Source organism: Rattus norvegicus, chromosome 1 (assembly GCF_021556685.1).
Source record: "Rattus norvegicus strain SHRSP/BbbUtx chromosome 1, alternate assembly SHRSP_T2T, whole genome shotgun sequence".
Classification (NCBI taxonomy): domain Eukaryota; kingdom Metazoa; phylum Chordata; class Mammalia; order Rodentia; family Muridae; genus Rattus; species Rattus norvegicus.
The window spans coordinates 56,217,669-56,224,839 of NC_141534.1; the positions used below are offsets into that span (position 1 = coordinate 56,217,669).

The window sequence follows — 7,171 nt, forward strand, 5'->3', positions numbered from 1 at the left end:
ATTTATATAAGGACATTGGAAGAAGGAAAAGTCTCTCTTTCGTCTGCCTGCCTGATTTGTAGGACTGAGCCACTGCTAGATCCTTGGACTCCTATTCATACCTGCTGCTGATCATTGTTGGGGAGTTGGACTATAGACTGCAAGTCATCAACCAATTGTCTTACTGTACAGAGATTTCCCATAAGATCTGTGTCTCTAAAGAACCCTGTATGAGACAATTCTCTTTTATAATATATAATTTCTATTGATAGATAATGTAATTTATTATTTTATTCATAATATTATTATATTCATCTCTATGTTTATATGTAAACAAAACACAGGTTGTATGCCTATGAAACAGTAACACACTGCATACTTGATGACTGCTGTCTTTTCCCTACTCCCTACTGCAGGGGAGAAAATGGACCATTCTCATCAATGAAAAAGGTAAAATAAAATGTTAACTATTGGCTGAAACACAGATGGTTTGCACATAAAATTACATCTTCTTGATTGCTACTTTAGAAATTTTTCTTCATTTCCTGAAGTCACTTTTTATGATACATTACTATATCAAATACTATCTCATAGTTTTTAAGGTAAGTTATTTTTATTGTTGGTACAAAAGTATACACATAGTGTTGTGCAACTTCCAGTAATATTCGGGTAGGGCTTCATGCACATGACTGTATGGTTTAATACTTCCCTATGTGATCCAAAGCTCTTTTGTTGTCATATTATGATCTCTAAGCAGAATATTTTTGATCCTGAAATTATATACAATACCTAACTTTTTTTAAAACACTTCATTAGCTCTCTCCATAGAATGCTATTTAAGTGTGTTTGACTGTTCGGTCCCAGGATATGAATTCCAGTAGAGCACTTTCTGGATAATATTTACTTACAAAGTGTTGTTAACTGCTTCCTCCAAGAAGTTAATTTCTTGTTTTGAAATTTAAACCTTATGTTTAAATAGAAGATAGAGAAGGCAGATGCTGGATTATTTAGTACCAAGCTGGTTTTCTGTCCTGATATGGGTAAGGGCTGGTCACTTGAGGTGTTTCTCATTCCTTTGGATTTGTAGCTGTTTCAGACTTTATAAATAATCATTTTGAGTATTACAAGTCTATGGGCATTTTCTCACCAAATTGTCCATTTTTACAGGAGTATTTTTCTTACAAGTTTGGAACCATAAAATAGAAACTTTCCTAACTAGTCAAGCTACTAGGGTGTATGTGGGCAGGATTTTGCACATTTCCTGCTGTGTGATTTAATTGTGCTGTTCTGACCATTTTTTTTTTGCATAGGCTGCTGGCCAGTATAAACTGGAAATCTATGTTAAGTCGTTGTCCAAGGAGGTATTGCAGATGTGGTCAGTATTTGTTTTAAAGGAAACAGTGAAAGGCATTCTTCACTCGAGCTTTGTGAAATACTGTGCAGATGCTTATGGCTGTGGATGCTGTGTGGTGTGAGGAATGCTGCTGTGCACTGACTGTGTGGTGTGAGGAATGCTGCTGTGCACTGACTGTGTGCTGTGAGGAATGCTGCTGTACACTGACTGTGTGGTGTGAGGAATGCTGCTGTGCATTGACGCTGCCTTTCTTCTTTTCTCCCTATACCTGCATCCTTCTGGTGGCTCAGGTTGGACAACTAGGTGCCCATGACCAACTCCTCATTGTGGATGGATTTAGTCTGGTTGGACTTTCTCAGGAAAGGTATGACTAATTGGTTCCTTTAAAGCCTCAACTGATTGGTTAGTTTTAATGTACTGAAGTGATATTTTGCATTTTGAAATTTGAATTCAAAAAGTAGTGATGTAAAAGATCTTTGTGTTTACTCACCTTCCCCAATAATCCTAGTTCTTAGAGCACAGGAATCTCATTTTGTGTTCACTCTTAAGAATGTATATTAGTATAGAGTATTACCTTAAATAATTATATAAATATGTACACATATACTTAGAGCTTGTAAAATGTTTAAATATCTTAATGTTAATGTTATAGAATAGAATATACTTGCCTTTTTTATAATTAATTATCATAAGTGATGTGGACAGGACATAATCTTCTGAAAGCCTGGTTTATTTCCCACACAGCAACCAGGCTGAGGAACCTAAGCACAAGTATTCTGAACAGAGACTCTACTGTGACAGTGACCGCTGTTTCTTTATATTTTCTTCCTAGGGCAGCAGAACTCATGACTAGTACCAGTCCCATGGTTACCCTGGAAGTTGCAAATCAAGGCATCCTCTTTCACTGCCTGTCCACCTTTCTTACCCAGCCATTGTCCTCCATGGTGCAGAGAGGTAAGAGCTAGTGACTCAAGCCAGGTTAGCCAACATATAGTGATGGTATATTGAGATATGGCTCCTCTTAAAAGTTATCAAAATCTGGGGCTGGAAAGATGGTTCAGTATTTTACAACACCAGTGTTAGCCCAAACTGCCCGAAACTCTAATTTCATGGGATTTAAAGCACTCTTCTAAGTTCTCTGTATTCATGTGCACACATGCTGGGCAAACACTCATACACATAAATTATTTTTATAAAGAGAGGCCCTAAAATTCCCATGTAGTAGCTCCTACCACAGCTCTTGCTCAGCTCTTCAAGGAAGAAGTTATTTGAGACAGAGTGCATGATGCTGAGAAATACTTCTGGGTCATGATTCAGATCAGATCTAATGGTACGGTTTCCTAGATATATTCACAGTCTGTTAAGTGCAGTATTGTGAACTCCCTTCTGACCCTGCCTCGGCTTTGGAACCTGCACACCCTAGCGCCTGATCTTTGTAGCTACAGTATCAACAACAATATCAGTGTCTGACAGTCTAGAATCCTGTAGATCTACTAAAGCGTAGAACAGGAACCAATCCTGGCTAGACCATGTGTTGGCATGTTAAAGCAGAACACCATTTACAAACTCAAAGAGGGTCGTGGGTAACAAATGAGTCCCAGGTGAGCAGACAGGAAGACTAAACTGTGAACAGGTGTGGATAATCACACCATGTGACAGCACCATGTGATGCTGTCATTCTGATGGATAATAATATGTGTGTTATCAAGTGAGAGAAGAGTAGTTGAGTGCTTTTTAAAAATTACTCTAAAAAAGGTTACTTTGTTATTTACAAATTATAAGTCAGATGTTGAGAAAATAAAAAAGGTCAATTTCTCCCATAGATACATACTATGTAAATGAAAAGGTTTTCTAGACAATATATGTAAAAGTTTTTGAAAATGTTCGTATAAAGCTATTTGTGGTGGCATGTACCTTTAATGCCAGCTCTAAGGATGCAGAAAGAGGCAGATTTCTGTGAGTTTGGGGTCCTCTTGCCTGTGTACTGAATTCCAGACCAGCCTCAAATACGTAGTGAGACCCTGGACTATGGTTTCTTCTGATTGCTTGGTTGTTTTTGCTTTTTTAGGCTGGTCAAAGAATGTATATATAAGATCACCCTATTATACCAAGAGCAGTTATTAAATATAAGAATTTTAGATGCATCCTTTGAAGCTCTTAATCTTAGAAAGAATGAGGGAGAGAGAATGAGTGAATTGGCTTTGGTTTCAGTTTCAGATCGTTATGGCTCAGGTAAACCCAGAGCACAGAGTGAAGTTTTTATGAGTTTTATTTTTCTTGGATATTTTATGTATTTACATTTCAAATGTTACCCACTTCCCATGCTCTCCCAACCCACTCCTCCTGCTTCTATGAGTATGATCCCGCTCCCACCCACCCATTCCCATCTCAGTGCCCTGGCATGAAGATGCTTGCAGCTGAACATTACACTGAATATGGGGACCCCAATGGAGGAGTCAGAGAAAGAACTGAAGGAGCTGAAGGGGTTTGCAACCGCACAGGAAGAACAACAATATCATCCAACCAGACCCCACAGCTACCATGTAGGAAACCATGAACTCATGAGTACACAAGGAGGGATCCATGGCTCCAGCCACTTATGTAGCAGAGGATGGCATTGTCCATCATCGATAGGTGGAAGAGTAAAGGTTTTGAGCTCTATAATAATTCAGCTCAAAACGGCTCCCCAGAGAGTCCTCAAAAGCCTTGGACAGAGCACAGTCATCCAACGAAGCTGCCTGGTAAAGACAGGCTGATGAAAAACAAAGCAGAATACCTTTTCAGCCCCAATGTGACAAGTAAGAAGAGGCATTCTCTAAGTCACCTTGTCACCCAGATCATTGTTTATACTTTGATCATTGTTTTTTGTGTCCCTTGGCCAGCTAGAATACAGTTTTCATAGAGGTCTCATATTAGTCCAAAATTAGGATTTTATTTGGAAAACCCTTGACCCTTATAGATCAAAATGCACTATAAATGTGTCTTCAAAATGGATCGAGTTTCCAAGTTAGTGGAGATCATTTTTACACTTAAAAGAGTTGCTAACAAAGTAGTGAGGATGGAGTATACTGAATAGAGACCCCAACGTCCAAAAGGCTTCAACCTCCAAAAGGCTTCACGTATTTACTCTCATGTCTCTAGCACAGATCTCATCTGGTCCTGGAGAAAGTCCTTATCCTGGTCTGTGGCGTCAGGAGACTTGTAGGGGTGCGTGAAGCCGACTTCTGGTACATCTTTGTCTCTGGCTCAGTGCTAAACATCCTGCCCTCAGTGTATGATGGGTATGCCATGGCTCCTGCATTTAAAGGAATGTTATGTTTATTTTACTTGTTATTTAATGTGACACTTGGGTTTTTAACACTATTTCTAATAGATCAGCCTCCTATTCCTGGAGAGAAGTGTGCATATACCACTAGAACAGCAGCTAACATCTGTCTTCACTGGAGACCTCTGCACTGAGGTCTGAGATGAGCTGGAACACTTTCTTACTTGTGAAATATCTGACTTCTTTGATACAGTTCTCAACAAATTACATTAACTATCATTCCTGAATTTTGGTCATTTAAGTTTATTTCTATAACACTAGTCAAATAAATTAATGAATCGGGGAACATGAGAATTAGTGTAAATGAGTAAATAAGAAATTTTAAGATTTTTTTTATTGAAAGCATAGGGTCAAAATTACATTTTTTTATCATGGCTTTTAAAATATATTCTTTAAAAAACCATTTATTTATTTATTTATTTATTTATTTATTTATTTATTTATTTATTTATTTATTTTATAATCCAATATTAGCCCTTCCTGTCTTGCCAATAACGCCTCATACAAACCCGTCTATCACCTCTTCCAGAGATGGCAAAGCTCCTTTTGGGGTGTCAACCCCCTTGAATGCTTTTTTAAAGATTGTAAAACAGATCCCTGCGGACAAAGTTCACCTTTTATGCAGTTTTATGAATCTCATTGTGTATTTCTTTACCTTTCACAAGAACAGACCCCTCTACGTAGTCCTGAAGCTAGGAGCTAAATTGCAGGAGTGACAATGCCACAAACAGCATGCATCAGTATATAGAAAAATCTTTTTATTCCTTTGTACACACAGGTACAGCTGGTTACTTGGAGAGTGAGCAATAAAGCAGTGTCAGGTCTGGTTATACACCCATTCCTCAGTTTTCTTACCTCCTCTGTGAGAAAGAAACATGCATGAAATTTTGTTAATATCTCTGGTGAGTCTCTGAAGTATTAGATCTTCGTCTTTTCTTTTCTCGGTGTGTTACCCCTTCAATGGAAGAACTTCAGGAAGAGTTTTACCAACTTGAGCTGCATTGAGTAGTGGCCAGCATGGATCTCTAGTGTGACAATGATATGTGGATCCAGAGCTCCTCAGTGGACTCTATGACATCCAGCCAGGAGCACCTGAAATATTCCTCCAAGTCAGTTACCCCTGCTTCCACTCTACCAAGAGTGGTCCTGGCCATTGGAAAACCCAGCAGAGGTGCTGCCCACCCCTGTGACTGTCTCCCAGCCCATATGAACAGACCTCCCTCCACCACCTCCTCCACCACAGGTCCACCTACACCAGTGGTTTTGATGGCATTTCAGTGGCTTTGCCCCTCCCACCACCTTCTGCAAACAAGGCAGGATCCCAGTCTGCTCAGGTGGCTGCTGGCTAGCAAAAAAGAAGGAGGAGCAGCAGTGGTGGTCTGAGATATAGAAGGCCTGCCTGGACAAGAGCAGAGAGGAAGCACGGGGAGCAGGAGTAGAATCTGGGGCAGATGCACTCTCATTCCCTTATCCCTGCTTCCTTTATCTCTTTTGGCCACACCAGCCCAACCAGGAAAACCTTCCACACTGCAGAGGCCCCAAGAAACAGTTACTCTGGAGCTGTAGCCCCAGCAGCAGCCCCCCACTATTGAGCACAGGAATCTGCAGTAGAAAACTATCAGTAAAGAGGAGTTGTCCTGTGGGGATAGTCTGTCTCCAGACCCATGGAAACAAGATACCAGGGAGAAGCTGGAGAAGCAACAGCAAATGCACCTTGTGGACATGCTAAGCAAGGAGATCCATGAGCTGTAAACTAAGGGGGACGGTAGTGCAGAGGAGAGTGACTGCCTGTGGAGGCTTATGCTGGAGTGGCGGTTTTGGAAGAGACTTCAGGCTATATTTCTTGTGTTTCTCCCAGGTTCATTTCTTGAACCTGTTCTTGAAAACTGTTCAAGCAGCCCAACATTTGACATTTTCAAAGTAGAAATTCATAACAACTATGTTTTTGACATTCTGGCCTTAGATAATTCTACAGTGATGTCTATGGTTAAGTGCCAGGCAGTGAGAACCCAGGAGTGACGTTCAGAGGTACACAGGATGACCTGCAGGTGAGGTGCTCCTGGAGCCCAGTGTCCTGAGTGCAGGTCCTCAACCTTACAGCTGCCCACTCTAGCTGTGCCTGGGATGGAGCCAGTGCTACCAACCTAGGAAGCAGCTCAGGGACTGTGCTTAGTATGTTCCCCATTGGTTCAGTTCATGACAAGGTTAATCTGAAGAAACAGCAGGAATTTTAGCCCGCTGGAATTCTGTATCTGAGAAAGTACATGTCTTTAGGAACATCAAGATGCTCACGTCTAACACGTTTCAGCTTTATATGTCACAGATATCATAATAAAGCTGTTTATAACCTTTTTCTGTTTGGGGTAGCTCAAGGGTAGAATGTCCTGACCCTGAGTATTATATCTAATTACCCAGAGAGAGAGAGAGACAGGAAGGAAGGGAGGGGGAGAGGGAGGGACAGAGAGAGGGAGGGAGAGAGAGAGAACGAGAGAGAGGGAGAGAGAGAGAGAGAG

At 40.6% G+C, this 7,171-nt stretch overlaps 1 long non-coding RNA gene across 1 annotated transcript; it reads left to right on the forward strand.

Annotated features, from left to right (window-relative positions):
- Positions 1–378: 378 nt before the first annotated feature.
- Positions 379–5,488, forward strand: LOC148006995 (uncharacterized). Its single transcript, XR_015645861.1, has 4 exons — positions 379–429; positions 1,624–1,697; positions 2,166–2,287; positions 4,707–5,488. It is a non-coding gene; the product is annotated as an uncharacterized LOC148006995 (long non-coding RNA).
- Positions 5,489–7,171: the final 1,683 nt, after the last annotated feature.